Raw genomic sequence first — 16,547 nt, 5'->3', positions numbered from 1 at the left:
TCCCTCAGTACTGACCCTCTGACAGTGCGGCACTCCCTCAGTACTGACCCTCTGACAGTGTGGCACTCCCTCAGTACTGACCCTCTGACAGTGCGGCACTCCCTCAGTACTGACCCACTGACAGTGCGGCACTCCCTCAGTACTGACCCTCTGACAGTGCGGCACTCCCTCAGCACTGACCCTCTGACAGTGCGGCACTCCCTCAGTACTGACCCTCTGACAGTGCAGCACTCCCTCAGTACTGGCCCTCTGACAGTGCAGCACTCCCTCAGTACTGACCCTCTGACAGTGCGGCACTCCCTCAGTACTTACCCTCCGACAGTGCAGCACTCCCTCAGTATGACCCTCTGACAGTGCGGCACTCCCTCAGTACTGAACCTCGGACAGTGCGGCACTCCCTCAGTACTGACCCTCTGACAGTGCGGCACTCCCTCAGTACTGACCCTCTGACAGTGCAGCACTCCCTCAGTACTGACCCTCTGACAGTGCGGCACTCCTTCAGTACTGACCCTCTGACAGTGCGACACTCCCTCAGTACTGACCCTCTGACAGTGCGGCACTCCCTCAGTACTGACCCTCTGACAGTGCGGCACTCCCTCAGTATGACCCTCTGACAGTGTAGCACTCCCTCAGTACTGACCCTCTGACAGTGCGGCACTCCCTCAGCACTGACCCTGCGACAGTGCGGCACTCCCTCAGTACTGACCCTCTGACAGTGCGGCACTCCCTCAGTACTGACCCTCTGACAGTGCGGCACTCCCTCAGTACTGACCCTCTGACAGTGCGGCACTCCCTCAGTACTGACCCTCTGACAGTGCGGCACTCCCTCAGTACTGACCCTCTGACAGTGCGGCACTCCCTCAGTACTGACCCTTTGACAGTGCGGCACTCCCTCCGTACTGACCCTCTGACAGTGCGGCACTCCCTCATTACTGAACCTCTGACAGTGCGGCACTCCCTCAGTACTGATCCTCTGACAGTGCGGCACTCCCTCAGTACTGACCCTCTGACAGTGCGGCACTCCCTCAGTATGACCCTCTGACAGTGCAGCACTCCCTCAGTACTGACCCTCTGACAGTGCGGCACTCCCTCAGCACTGACCCTGCGACAGTGCGGCACTCCCTCAGTACTGACCCTCTGACAGTGCGGCACTCCCTCAGCACTGACCCTGCGACAGTGCGGCACTCCCTCAGTACTGACCCTCTGACAGTGCGGCACTCCCTCAGTACTGACCCTCTGACAGTGCGGCACTCCCTCAGTACTGACCCTCTGGCAGAGCGGCACTCCCTCAGTACTGACCCTCTGACAGTGCGGCACTCCCTCAGTACTGACCCTCTGACAGTGCGGCACTCCCTCTGTACTGACCCTCTGACAGTGCGGCACTCCCTCAGTACTGACCCTCTGACAGTGCGGCACCCCCTCAGTACTGACCCTCTGACAGTGCGGCACTCCCTCAGTACTGACCCTCTGACAGTGCGGCACTCCCTCAGTACTGACCCTCTGACAGTGCGACACTCCCTCAGTACTGACCCTCTGACAGTGCGGCACTCCCTCAGTACTGACCCTCTGACAGTGCGACACTCCCTCAGCAGTGACCCTCTGACAGTGCGGCACTCCCTCAGTACTGACCCTCTGACAGTGCGGCACTCCCTCAGTACTGACCCTCTGACAGTGCGACACTCCCTCAGTACTGACCCTCTGACAGTGCGGCACTCCCTCAGTACTGACCCTCTGACAGTGCGACACTCCCTCAGCAGTGACCCTCTGACAGTGCGGCACCCCTCAGTACTGACCCTCTGACAGTGCGGCACTCCCTCAGTACTGACCCTCTGACAGTGCGGCACTCCCTCAGTACTGACCCTCTGACAGTGCGGCACTCCCTCAGTACTGACCCTTTGATAGTGCGGCACTCCCTCAGTACTGACCCTCTGACAGTGCGGCGCTCCCTCAGTACTGACCCTCTGACAGTGCGGCACTCCCTCAGTACTGACCCTCTGACAGTGCGGCGCTCCCTCAGTGCTGACCCTCTGACAGTGCGGCAGTCCCTCATTACTGACCCTCTGACAGTGCGGCACTCCCTCAGTACTGATCCTCTGACAGTGTGACACTCCCTCAGTATGACCCTCTGACAGTGCGGCACTCCCTCTGTACTGACCCTCTGACAGTGCGGCACTCCCTCAGTACTGACCCCTGACAGTGCGGCACTCCCTCAGTACTGATCCTCTGACAGTGCGGCACTCCCTCAGTATCACCCTCTGACAGTGCGGCACTCCCTCAGTACTGACCCTCTGACAGTGCGGCACTCCCTCAGCACTGACCCTCTGACAGTGTGGCACTCCCTCAGTACTGACGCTCTGACAGAGCGGCACTCCCTCAGTACGGACCCTCTGACAGTGCAGCACTCCCTCAGTACGGACCCTCTGACAGAGCGGCACTCCCTCAGTACTGACCCTCTGACAGTGCGGCACTCCCTCAGTACTGACCCTCTGACAGTGTGGCACTCCCTCAGTATCACCCTCTGACAGTGCGGCACTCCCTCAGTACTGACCCTCTGACAGTGCGGCACTCCCTCAGCACTGACCCTCTGACAGTGTGGCACTCCCTCAGTACTGACGCTCTGACAGAGCGGCACTCCCTCAGTACGGACCCTCTGACAGTGCAGCACTCCCTCAGTACGGACCCTCTGACAGAGCGGCACTCCCTCAGTACTGACCCTCTGACAGTGCGGCACTCCCTCAGTACTGACCCTCTGACAGTGTGGCACTCCCTCAGTACTGACCCTCTGACAGTGCGGCACTCCCTCAGTACTGACCCACTGACAGTGCGGCACTCCCTCAGCACTGACCCTCTGACAGTGCAGCACTCCCTCAGTACTGACCCTCTGACAGTGCAGCACTCCCTCAGTACTGGCCCTCTGACAGTGCAGCACTCCCTCAGTACTGACCCTCTGACAGTGCGGCACTCCCTCAGTACTTACCCTCCGACAGTGCAGCACTCCCTCAGTATGACCCTCTGACAGTGCGGCACTCCCTCAGTACTGAACCTCGGACAGTGCGGCACTCCCTCAGTACTGACCCTCTGACAGTGCGGCACTCCCTCAGTACTGACCCTCTGACAGTGCAGCACTCCCTCTGTACTGACCCTCTGACAGTGCGGCACTCCTTCAGTACTGACCCTCTGACAGTGCGACACTCCCTCAGTACTGACCCTCTGACAGTGCGGCACTCCCTCAGTACTGACCCTCTGACAGTGCGGCACTCCCTCAGTATGACCCTCTGACAGTGTAGCACTCCCTCAGTACTGACCCTCTGACAGTGCGGCACTCCCTCAGCACTGACCCTGCGACAGTGCGGCACTCCCTCAGTACTGACCCTCTGACAGTGCGGCACTCCCTCAGTACTGACCCTCTGACAGTGCGGCACTCCCTCAGTACTGACCCTCTGACAGTGCGGCACTCCCTCAGTACTGACCCTCTGACAGTGCGGCACTCCCTCAGTACTGACCCTCTGACAGTGCGGCACTCCCTCAGTACTGACCCTTTGACAGTGCGGCACTCCCTCCGTACTGACCCTCTGACAGTGCGGCACTCCCTCATTACTGAACCTCTGACAGTGCGGCACTCCCTCAGTACTGATCCTCTGACAGTGCGGCACTCCCTCAGTACTGACCCTCTGACAGTGCGGCACTCCCTCAGTATGACCCTCTGACAGTGCAGCACTCCCTCAGTACTGACCCTCTGACAGTGCGGCACTCCCTCAGCACTGACCCTGCGACAGTGCGGCACTCCCTCAGTACTGACCCTCTGACAGTGCGGCACTCCCTCAGCACTGACCCTGCGACAGTGCGGCACTCCCTCAGTACTGACCCTCTGACAGTGCGGCACTCCCTCAGTACTGACCCTCTGACAGTGCGGCACTCCCTCAGTACTGACCCTCTGGCAGAGCGGCACTCCCTCAGTACTGACCCTCTGACACTGCGGCACTCCCTCAGTACTGACCCTCTGACAGTGCGGCAGTCCCTCTGTACTGACCCTCTGACAGTGCGGCACTCCCTCAGTACTGACCCTCTGACAGTGCAGCACTCCCTCAGCACTGACCCTCTGACAGAGCGGCACTCCCTCAGCACTGACCCTCTGACAGTGCGGCACTCCCTCAGTACTGACCCTCTGACAGTGCGGCACTCCCACAGTACTGACCCTCTGACAGTGCGGCACTCCCTCAGTACGGACCCTCTGACAGAGCGGCACTCCCTCAGTACTGACCCTCTGACAGTGCAGCACTCCCTCAGTACTGACCCTCTGACAGTGCGGCACCCCCTCAGTACTGACCCTCTGACAGTGCGGCACTCCCTCAGTACTGACCCTCTGACAGTGCGGCACTCCCTCAGTACTGACCCTCTGACAGTGCGACACTCCCTCAGTACTGACCCTCTGACAGTGCGGCACTCCCTCAGTACTGACCCTCTGACAGTGCGACGCTCCCTCAGCAGTGACCCTCTGACAGTGCGGCACTCCCTCAGTACTGACCCTCTGACAGTGCGGCACTCCCTCAGTACTGACCCACTGAAGTGCGGCACTCCCTCAGTACTGACCCTCTGACAGTGCGGCGCTCCCTCAGTGCTGACCCTCTGACAGTGCGGCAGTCCCTCATTACTGACCCACTGACAGTGCGGCACTCCCTCAGTACTGACCCTCTGACAGTGCGGCACTCCCTCAGTACTGACCCTTTGATAGTGCGGCACTCCCTCAGTACTGACCCTCTGACAGTGCGGCACTCCCTCAGTACTGACCCCTGACAGTGCGGCACTCCCTCAGTACTGATCCTCTGACAGTGCGGCACTCCCTCAGTATCACCCTCTGACAGTGCGGCACTCCCTCAGTACTGACCCTCTGACAGTGCGGCACTCCCTCAGCACTGACCCTCTGACAGTGTGGCACTCCCTCAGTACTGACGCTCTGACAGAGCGGCACTCCCTCAGTACGGACCCTCTGACAGTGCAGCACTCCCTCAGTACGGACCCTCTGACAGAGCGGCACTCCCTCAGTACTGACCCTCTGACAGTGCGGCACTCCCTCAGTACTGACCCTCTGACAGTGCGGCACTCCCTCAGTACTGACCCTCTGACAGTGCGGCACTCCCTCAGCACTGACCCTCTGACAGTGCAGCACTCCCTCAGTACTGACCCTCTGACAGTGCAGCACTCCCTCAGTACTGACCCTCTGACAGTGCAGCACTCCCTCAGTACTGACCCTCTGACAGTGCGGCACTCCCTCAGTACTTACCCTCCGACAGTGCAGCACTCCCTCAGTATGACCCTCTGACAGTGCGGCACTCCCTCAGTACTGAACCTCGGACAGTGCGGCACTCCCTCAGTACTGACCCTCTGACAGTGCGGCACTCCCTCAGTACTGACCCTCTGACAGTGCAGCACTCCCTCAGTACTGACCCTCTGACAGTGCGGCACTCCTTCAGTACTGACCCTCTGACAGTGCGACACTCCCTCAGCACTGACCCTCTGACAGTGTGGCACTCCCTCAGTACTGACGCTCTGACAGAGCGGCACTCCCTCAGTACGGACCCTCTGACAGTGCAGCACTCCCTCAGTATGACCCTCTGACAGTGTAGCACTCCCTCAGTACTGACCCTCTGACAGTGCGGCACTCCCTCAGCACTGACCCTGCGACAGTGCGGCACTCCCTCAGTACTGACCCTCTGACAGTGCGGCACTCCCTCAGTACTGACCCTCTGACAGTGCGGCACTCCCTCAGTACTGACCCTCTGACAGTGCGGCACTCCCTCAGTACTGGCCCTCTGACAGTGCGGCACTCCCTCAGTACTGACCCTCTGACAGTGCGGCACTCCCTCAGTACTGACCCTTTGACAGTGCGGCACTCCCTCCGTACTGACCCTCTGACAGTGCGGCACGCCCTCATTACTGAACCTCTGACAGTGCGGCACTCCCTCAGTACTGATCCTCTGACAGTGCGGCACTCCCTCAGTACTGACCCTCTGACAGTGCGGCACTCCCTCAGTATGACCCTCTGACAGTGCAGCACTCCCTCAGTACTGACCCTCTGACAGTGCGGCACTCCCTCAGCACTGACCCTGCGACAGTGCGGCACTCCCTCAGTACTGACCCTCTGACAGTGCGGCACTCCCTCAGCACTGACCCTGCGACAGTGCGGCACTCCCTCAGTACTGACCCTCTGACAGTGCGGCACTCCCTCAGTACTGACCCTCTGACAGTGCGGCACTCCCTCAGTACTGACCCTCTGGCAGAGCGGCACTCCCTCAGTACTGACCCTCTGACACTGCGGCACTCCCTCAGTACTGACCCTCTGACAGTGCGGCACTCCCTCTGTACTGACCCTCTGACAGTGCGGCACTCCCTCAGTACTGACCCTCTGACAGTGCAGCACTCCCTCAGCACTGACCCTCTGACAGAGCGGCACTCCCTCAGCACTGACCCTCTGACAGTGCGGCACTCCCTCAGTACTGACCCTCTGACAGTGCGGCACTCCCACAGTACTGACCCTCTGACAGTGCGGCACTCCCTCAGTACGGACCCTCTGACAGAGCGGCACTCCCTCAGTACTGACCCTCTGACAGTGCAGCACTCCCTCAGTACTGACCCTCTGACAGTGCGGCACCCCCTCAGTACTGACCCTCTGACAGTGCGGCACTCCCTCAGTACTGACCCTCTGACAGTGCGGCACTCCCTCAGTACTGACCCTCTGACAGTGCGACACTCCCTCAGTACTGACCCTCTGACAGTGCGGCACTCCCTCAGTACTGACCCTCTGACAGTGCGACGCTCCCTCAGCAGTGACCCTCTGACAGTGCGGCACTCCCTCAGTACTGACCCTCTGACAGTGCGGCACTCCCTCAGTACTGACCCACTGAAGTGCGGCACTCCCTCAGTACTGACCCTCTGACAGTGCGGCGCTCCCTCAGTGCTGACCCTCTGACAGTGCGGCAGTCCCTCATTACTGACCCACTGACAGTGCGGCACTCCCTCAGTACTGACCCTCTGACAGTGCGGCACTCCCTCAGTACTGACCCTTTGATAGTGCGGCACTCCCTCAGTACTGACCCTCTGACAGTGCGGCACTCCCTCAGTACTGACCCCTGACAGTGCGGCACTCCCTCAGTACTGATCCTCTGACAGTGCGGCACTCCCTCAGTATCACCCTCTGACAGTGCGGCACTCCCTCAGTACTGACCCTCTGACAGTGCGGCACTCCCTCAGCACTGACCCTCTGACAGTGTGGCACTCCCTCAGTACTGACGCTCTGACAGAGCGGCACTCCCTCAGTACGGACCCTCTGACAGTGCAGCACTCCCTCAGTACGGACCCTCTGACAGAGCGGCACTCCCTCAGTACTGACCCTCTGACAGTGCGGCACTCCCTCAGTACTGACCCTCTGACAGTGCGGCACTCCCTCAGTACTGACCCTCTGACAGTGCGGCACTCCCTCAGCACTGACCCTCTGACAGTGCAGCACTCCCTCAGTACTGACCCTCTGACAGTGCAGCACTCCCTCAGTACTGACCCTCTGACAGTGCAGCACTCCCTCAGTACTGACCCTCTGACAGTGCGGCACTCCCTCAGTACTTACCCTCCGACAGTGCAGCACTCCCTCAGTATGACCCTCTGACAGTGCGGCACTCCCTCAGTACTGAACCTCGGACAGTGCGGCACTCCCTCAGTACTGACCCTCTGACAGTGCGGCACTCCCTCAGTACTGACCCTCTGACAGTGCAGCACTCCCTCAGTACTGACCCTCTGACAGTGCGGCACTCCTTCAGTACTGACCCTCTGACAGTGCGACACTCCCTCAGTACTGACCCTCTGACAGTGCGGCACTCCCTCAGTACTGACCCTCTGACAGTGCGGCACTCCCTCAGTATGACCCTCTGACAGTGTAGCACTACCTCAGTACTGACCCTCTGACAGTGCGGCACTCCCTCAGCACTGACCCTGCGACAGTGCGGCACTCCCTCAGTACTGACCCTCTGACTGTGCGGCACTCCCTCAGTACTGACCCTCTGACAGTGCGGCACTCCCTCAGTACTGACCCTCTGACAGTGCGGCACTCCCTCAGTACTGACCCTCTGACAGTGCGGCACTCCCTCAGTACTGACCCTCTGACAGTGCGGCACTCCCTCAGTACTGACCCTTTGACAGTGCGGCACTCCCTCCGTACTGACCCTCTGACAGTGCGGCACTCCCTCATTACTGAACCTCTGACAGTGCGGCACTCCCTCAGTACTGATCCTCTGACAGTGCGGCACTCCCTCAGTACTGACCCTCTGACAGTGCGGCACTCCCTCAGTATGACCCTCTGACAGTGCAGCACTCCCTCAGTACTGACCCTCTGACAGTGCGGCACTCCCTCAGCACTGACCCTGCGACAGTGCGGCACTCCCTCAGTACTGACCCTCTGACAGTGCGACACTCCCTCAGCACTGACCCTCTGACAGTGCGGCACTCCCTCAGTACTGACCCTCTGATAGTGCGGCACTTCCTCAGTACTGACCCTCTGACAGTGCGGCACTCCCTCAGTACTGACTCTCTGACAGTGCGGCACTCCCTCAGTACTGACACTCTGACAGTGCGGCCCTCCCTCAGCACTGACCGTCTGACAGTGCGGCACTCCCTCAGTACTGACCCTCTGACAGTGCGGCACTCCCTCAGTACTGACTCTCTGACAGTGCGGCACTCCCTCAGTACTGACTCTCTGACAGTGCGGCACTCCCTCAGTACTGACTCTCTGACAGTGCGGCACTCCCTCAGTATTGACTCTCTGACAGTGCGGCACTCCCTCAGCACTCACCCTCCAACATGTCAATGGGGCGGGACGGTGGCACAGTGGTTAGCACTGCTGCCTCACAGCGCCAGGGACCCGGGTTCAATTCCCAGCTTGGGTCACTGTCTGTGTGGAGTTTGCACATTCTCCCCGTGTCTGCCTGGGTTTCCTCCGTGTGCTCCGGTTTCCTCCCACAGTCCAAAGATGTGCAAGTTCGTTGGATTGGCCGTGGTAAATCTGTGGGGTTACAAGGATCGGGCCTGGGACGACGCTCTCTTGGGAGAGTTCAGTATAGACCTGATGGGCCGAATAGCCTTCTGCACTGTGGGGATTCTGTGAGATCTCACCTCATCATCCTACATTGCCCAGAATCTCCACAATCTCCTGCAAGAGCCACACTGGGGGAACCAGTGCTGGGAAACGTTGTGTCACCCCCTCTCCGCCCTCCACCCCCCTGGGGTTAGTAGATCCTTAATGAAGGAGACCTGTCCACTGCAGCCGTTAATTTACATCCGGATACAGGCTGTGGAAAGCAGATTTTCTGTGGCTCATGTGTCTCTGAGTGGCTGCTCCCACTTTTCCACAGTCTAAGTTGACAGGAAGGGAAGTCTGAGGCACGGGCCCTCGGCTCCGGAATGAGGAAACACTTTCCACCACCCCAGCTCCCAGAACAATAACATCTCCTTCCCTTCTACTCTGTTCAGGCAACCACTTCCTGATCCACACCCACCGACTCAACTCGGAGAGAGCGACAGAACAAGGAGAGGGCGAGGGTGCCAGGGAGAGGGGCGGGGAGGGGGGGGGGGGGGGTGGTGGGGGGGGGGGGGGGCGAAGGAGGGAGGGGGGTGAGGAGAGGGGGGAGGGAGAGAGAGGGGAGGGGGAGGGAGAGAGAGGGGAGGGGGAGGGAGAGAGAGGGGAGGGAGGAGGGAGAGAGAGGGGAGGGGGGAGAGAGAGGGGAGGGGGAGGGAGAGAAAGGGGAGGGGGAGGGAGAGAAAGGGGAGGGGGAGGGAGAGAGAGGGGAGGGGGGAGGGAGAGAGAGGGGAGGGGGAGAGAGGGGAGGGAGGAGGGAAAGAGAGAGGGGAGGGGGAGGGATGGAGGGGGGAGGGAAAGAGAGAGGGGAGGGGGGAGGGAGAGAGTGGGGGGGGAGGGAGAGAGAGGGGAGGGGGGAGGGAGAGAGGGGAGGGGGAGGGAGAGAGGGGAGGGGGAGGGGAGGGGGAGGGAGAGAGAGGGGAGGGGAGGGAGAGAGGGGAGGGGGAGGGAGAGAAAGGGGAGAGGGAGGGAGAGAGAGGGGAGGAGGAGGGAGAGAAAGGGGAGGGGGGAGGGAGAGAGAGGGGAGGGGAGAGGGAGAGAGAGGGGAGGGGAGAGGGAGAGAGAGGGGAGGGGGGAGGGGGAGAGAGGGGAGGGGGGAGAGGGGAGGGGGGAGGGGGAGAGAGGGGAGGGGAGGGAGAGAAAGGGGAGGGGGAGGGAGAGAGAGGGGAGGGGGGGAGAGGGGAGGGGGAGGGAGAGAAAGGGGAGGGGGAGGGAGAGAGAGAGAGGGGGGAGGAGAGAGAGAATGGGGAGAGAGAAAGAGAGGGGGGAGGGAGAGAGGGGGAGGGAGAGCGGGAGGTGGGAGAGAGAAACAGAGAAGGGAGAGGGAGAGAGGGAGAGCGGGGCGGGAGAGAGGGGGGGAGGGAGAGAGAAAGAGGGAGGGGGGAGGGAGAGAGAAGGAGTGGGAGAGTGAAAGAGAGAGGGGGAGGGAGAGAAGGGGGGAGAGTGGGAGAGAGAGAGAGAGAGCGAGGGGGGGAGGGAAAGGGAGGGGAGAGAGAGAAAGGGAAAGGAAGAGGGGGGAGGGAGAGAGACGGAGAGAGAGAGAGAGGAGAGGAGGAGTGAGAGAAGGAGAGGGAAAGAGAAAGAGAGAGAGAGAGGGACAGAGAGAAAGAGAGGGAGAGACAGAGAGAGAGAGAGAGGAATAAGGAGCGATGGAGGGAGAGAGAGAGAGAGTGGGAGAGGGAGACACATGAGGACGGCCTTGTGGTGAACCATAGATGGTTAGCACTATGGGTACTTGTACATATGTTACTCTTGTTACTGTTGGGGTTAGGGTTGGGGTGTTCCACCTGTTGGTATTGTTCTGTGGTACACTCCGGTTGGCTCCGCCTTCTTACAGGAGTATAAAGGTCACTGCTACTTCCTAGTGGCCCTTAGTCTGGGATAGTATTGTTAAGCAGTATGCTCTATTCTTGTTGTGAATAAAAGCCTTTATTCCCGGGTACGTCCTAGCCTCCCGAGTGAATTAATCGCGCATCAGGCCTCAACCGGGATCTTAGGTTCATGTCACACTATCTGTAATCCCTACGACTTGCCTGGACTTGCAAAGTCTCACTCGCTGTCCTGCTTAACCCTCTCTCCACTCACATTGTCTGTACCATTAAGACTTGATTACCTGTAAAGACTCGCATTCCAACCATTATCTTGTAAATTGAATTTGTGTCTCTGTGCCCTGTTTGTGAACAGAATTCCCACTCACCTGACGAAGGAGCAGCGCTCCGAAAGCTCGTGGCTTTTGCTACCAAATAAATCTGTTGGACTTTAACCTGGTGTTGTGGGACTTCTTACTGTGTTTACCCCAGTCCAACGCCGGCATCTCCACATCGAGAGAGACAGGGGCAGGGAGGGAGAGAAAGAGAAAGAGTGGGAGAGAGAGACAGGGAGAGAGAGAGGCAGACAGAGACAGAGAAAGAGAGATAGGGAAGGAGGGAGGGAGAGAGAGAGAGGGAGAGAGAGAGAGAAAGAGATAGGGAGGGAAAGAGAGAGAGTGGGACAGAGGGAAAGGGAGGGAGAGAGAAGGAGAGAGAGAGAGAGAGACAGAGAGAGACAGGGGGAGGGAGTGAGATAGATAGGTAGGGAGGGAGAGATACGGAGAGAGAGAGAGAGAGATAAAGAGTGATTGAGAGAGGGGGAGAGAGAAAGAGAGAGAGTCAGAGAGTGAGGGAGAGAGAGAAAGAGGGGGAATCAGAGAGAAGGATTGTGAGGGATGGAGACAGAGAGAGAGAGAGAGTGTGTGAAAGAGAGAGAGAGAGAGACAGAGAGAGAGAGAGAGAATAATTTGGAGGGAGGCAGATGGAGTCAGATAAAGAGTGAGGGAGGGAGCGGAGGGAGGGGATAGAGAGGGAGGGAGTGGAGGGAGGGGATAGAGAGGGAAGGAGCAGAGGGAGGGACAGAGAGGGAGGGAGTGGAGGGAGGGGGTAGAGAAGGAGGGAGCAGAGGGAGGGAGCGGAGGGAGGGGGTAGGGAGGGAGTGGAGGATGGGAGTGGAGGGAGGGGGTAGAGAGGGATCCAGAAAGACAGGGAGAGACAGTGAGTGTTGAAGAGAGAGATGGAGAGAGATAGAAAGTGAGACGGAGCGAATTTGTGACTGAGAGATGGGCAGAGAAAGGAGAGAGAGAGAGAAAAATAGAGATAGAGTGAGACAGGAGAGAGAAAGAGAGAGAGAGAGAGGAGACAGAGGGAGGGAAAGCGAGATAGGCGAGAGAGGGATAGAGGGGGAGGATAGAAAACGAGACAGAAAGTTAGGGACAAACAGAGAACGAGAGAAGAGAGAGATACAGAGGATAGGGAGCGAGAGCAAGACAGGAGAGAGGGATAGAGAGATGGAGAGATAGATAGAGTACAGGAGTAGAGGGAGGTGTGAAGTGGGACAGGCGAGAGCGAGGCATAAAGAGAGACAGTGAGATGGATGGAGACACAAAGAGGGAGGGAGAGAGATAGGAGGAGAGAAAGTGGGAGAGAGAGAGATAGAGAAGAGAGGGAGAAGTGGAGAGAGAGTTGGAAAGTGGGAGAGAGAGAGAGAGAGGGGGAGAGACAGAGAGAAAGAGAGAGAGAGAGACGGAGAGAGAAAGAAGTTAGGGGGGAGAAGTGGAGAGAGAGTTGGAAAGAGGGAAAGAGAGGGGGAGAGACAGAGAGAATGAGAGAGGGAGAGAGAGTGAGAGAGACAGAGAGAGAGATATAAGAAGGAAATTGAAAAGGCGTTGATGAAGGAAAAGCGGACGATGTGGTTTACATGACTTCAGCAAGACGTTCGATAAGGTCCCCCATGCAAGACTTCTCGAGAAAGTGAGAGGGCATGGGATCCAAGGGGCTGTTGCCTTGTGGATCCAGAACTGGCTTGCCTGCAGAAGGCAGAGAGTGGTTGTAGATGGGTCTTTTTCTGAATGGAGGTTGGTCACCAGTGGAGTGCCCCAGGGATCTGTTCTGGGACCCTTGTTGTTTGTCATTTTCATAAATGACCTGGATGAGGAAGTGGAGGGATGGGTTGGTAAGTTTGCCGACGACACGAAGGTTGGTGGTGTTGTGGATAGTTTGGAGGGATGTCAGAAGCTGCAGCGTGACATAGATAGAATGCAAGACTGGGCGGAGAAGTGGCAGATGGACTTCAACCTGGATAAATGCGTCGTGGTCCATTTTGGCAGGTCAAATGGGATGAAGGAGTATAATATCAAGGGTAAGACTCTTAGTACTGTAGAGAATCAGAAGGACCTTGGGATCCGGGTCCATAGGACTCTTAAATCAGCCTCGCAGGTAGAGGAGGTGGTTAAGAAGGCGTATGGTGTGCTGGCCTTCATCAATCGAGGGATTGAGTTTAGGAGTCGGGAGATAATGATGCAGCTTTATAAGACCCTCGTCAGACCCCACTTGGAGTACTGTGCTCAGTTCTGGTCGCCTCATTACAGGAAGGATGTGGAAAAGATTGAAAGGGTGCAGAGGAGATTTACAAGGATGTTGCCTGGATTGAGTGGCATGCCTTATGAGGATAGGTTGAGGGAGCTCGGTCTTTTCTCCTTGGAGAGACGAAGGATGAGAGGTGTCCTGATAGAGGTGTACAACTTGTTGAGAGGTATAGATTGGGTGGATTCTCAGAGGCTTTTTCCCAGGGCTGAAATGGCTGCTACGAGAGGACACAGGTTTAAGGTGCTGGGGGGTAGGTACAGGGGAAATGTTAGGGGTAAGTTTTTCACTCAGAGGGTGGTGGGCGAGTGGAATCGGCTGCCCTCAATGGTGGTGGAGGCAAACTCGATAGGGTCTTTTAAGAGACTTCTGGATGAGTACATGGGACTTAATAGGATTGAGGGTTATAGGTAAGCCTATATATAAGCCTAGGTAGGTAGGGACATGACCGGCGCAACTTGTGGGCCGAAGGGCCTGTTTGTGCTGTAGTTTTTCTATGTTCTATAGTGGGAGAAGTGGACAGAGAGTTGGAGAGATGGAGAGACAGAGAGCAATGGAGAGGTTTAGGGAGGGAATTCCAGAGTTTAGGGCCCCCCGGGCAGCTGAAGGCACGGCCGCCAATGGCGGAGCGATGGGAATCGGGGGATGCTCAAGAGGCCGGAATTGGAAGAACGTATATTTATCCACTAATTGCCCCCGAGTGGACATTTCAGAAGGGCAGTTGAGAGTCAACCACATTGCTGTGGGTCTGGAGTTACATGGGCCAGACCTGGTAAGGACGGCAGATTTCCAGCCACACACTCTGAGGAAGGGTCATCCAGACTCCAAACATTGGCTCTATTCTCTCTCCACAGCGGCTGTCAGACCCGCTGAGATTTTCCAGCAGTTTCTGTTTTGGTTTTAGCCGCTGGTCTGTCCCTCGTTCCCAGTCTCTGCTCTCGCTCTGTGGCCGTTGCTCCAACCCTTGCCCCTTCACAACCCTGACCCCGTGACCTGTCGAGCTGTGTCTCGGCAGCGAGGGATGCGGGGAGGATGTGTGGATGCCCTGGGCAGATCCCTGTTATGTTTGACTCAGTCTGAGGAGGCGGTTTCTGACGGAAATGAGACTGCTTGTAAACCTCACCCAGAATTCGCTGGAAGGGACAAGACAAACAGGTGGAGGCGCCAAGCGAGGCGGGAGCACAGACTGGGAGCAGAGGAAGTGATAAAGCCGCATTAAATCTCTTCATTGTGGAGCGTGCTTCGAAACTGCCACATTCGCCAAGAAAAGCAACTCCAACAAATAAAGGACATACCACACTTCAAAGTCCCTTTCACCCTCGCAGGGTTCCCACAGCCTTCCACAGCCGGGGTGGGGAGGGGGAGGGTGTCCCCGGGTGTCCCAAGCCTTCCACAGCCGGGGTGGGGTGGGGGCGGGTGTCCCCGGGTGTCCCACAGCCTTTCACAGCCAGGGAGAGGGTGGGGGGGGGGGGATTGGGGGGGGGGGGGGGGGACAATCTTTCTGAAGTCAGGCCGCTGTTGTAGGAAACGCAGGAATCAATTTGTACACAGCAAGATCCCACATACAGCAATCTGATAATGACACAGGTCATCTTGACTGGGTGTTTTTCTCCTTAGGGCATGTTGGTTAAGGGGTAAATGTTTTCCTCCCCTCCCCTGTCCTCCCCTGTTCTGTCCTGTCCTCTCCTGTCCTCCCCTCCCCTGTCCTCCCCTGTCCTGTCCTCCCCTCCCCTGTCCTCCCCTGTCCTGTCCTCCCCTCCCCTGTCCTGTCCTCCCCTGTCCTGTTCTCCCCTGTCCTCTCCTGTTATAGACACACAGAAAACTACAGCACAAAACAGGCTCTTTGGCCCCACAAGTTGTGCCGAACATATCCCTACCTTTTAGGCCTACCTATAACCCTCCATCCTATTAAGTCCCATGTACTCATCCAGGAGTCTCTTAAAAGACCCTGTTGAGTTTGCCTCCACCACCACTGACGGCAGCCGATTCCACTCGCCCTCCACCCTCTGTGTGAAAAACTTCCCCTAACATTTCCCCTGTACCTACACCCCAGCACCTCAAACCTGTGTCCTCTCGTAGCAGACATTTCCACCCTGGGAAAAAGCCTCTGAGAGTCCACCCGATCTATGCCTCTCAACATCTTATACACCTCTATTAGGTCTCCTCTCATCCTTCGTCTCTCCAAGGAGAAAAGACCGAGCTCCCTCAGCCTATCCTCATAAGGCATGCCACTCAATCCAGGCAACATCCTTGTAAATCTCCTCTGCACCCTTTCAATCTTTTCCACATCCTTCCTGTAATGAGGCGACCAGAACTGAGCACAGTACTCCAAGTGGGGTCTGACGAGGGTCTTATATAGCTGCATCATTATCCCCGGACTCCTAAACTCAATCCCTCAATTGATAAAGGCCAGCACACCATACACTTTCTTAACCACCTCCTCCACCTGCAGGGCCGATTTTAGAGTCCTATGGACCCGGACCCCAAGGTCCTTCTGATCCTCTACAGTACTAAGAGTCTTTCCCTTTATATTGTACTCCTTCATCCCATTTGACCTGCCAAAATGGACCACTACGCATTTATCTGGGTTGAAGTCCATCTGCCACTTCTGTGCCCAGTCTTGCATCCTATCTATGTTCCTCTGTAACTTCTGACATCCTTCCAGACTATCCACAACCCCATCAACCTTTGTGTCGTCGGCAAACTTACCAACCCATCCCTCCACTTCCTCATCCAGGTCATTTATGAAAATGACAAACAGCAAGGGTCCCAGAACAGATCCCTGGGGCACACCACTGGTGACCGACCTCCATTTAGAAAAAGACCCATCTTTACCCACTCTCTGCCTCCTTTGGGCAAGCCAGTTCTGGATCCACAGGGCAGCAGCCCCTTGGATCCCGTGCCTTCTCACTTTTCCTAGAAGCCTTGCATGGGGGACCTTATCGAACGCCTTGCTAAAATCCATATAAACCACATCTACCGCTTTCCCTTCGTCAATGTGTTTAGTCACATTTTCGAAGAACTCCACCAGGCAC

The 16,547-nt window shown here is 57.5% G+C and overlaps 1 protein-coding gene across 1 annotated transcript in view; it reads right to left on the bottom strand.

The window, feature by feature from the left end:
- Positions 1–14,300, bottom strand: part of LOC144488612 (phospholipase A2 inhibitor gamma subunit B-like) — a 61,322-nt gene extending 47,022 nt beyond the window's left edge. The window contains exon 1 of the mRNA XM_078206672.1: positions 14,282–14,300. The gene's annotated coding sequence lies outside the window, so the exon portion shown is untranslated. The remainder of the gene's footprint in view (positions 1–14,281) is intronic.
- Positions 14,301–16,547: the final 2,247 nt, after the last annotated feature.

The sequence above is a fragment of the Mustelus asterias genome, unplaced genomic scaffold, assembly GCF_964213995.1.
Source record: "Mustelus asterias unplaced genomic scaffold, sMusAst1.hap1.1 HAP1_SCAFFOLD_1709, whole genome shotgun sequence".
Lineage (NCBI taxonomy): Eukaryota > Metazoa > Chordata > Chondrichthyes > Carcharhiniformes > Triakidae > Mustelus > Mustelus asterias.
This window is presented reverse-complemented; position numbering and strand designations above follow the sequence as displayed.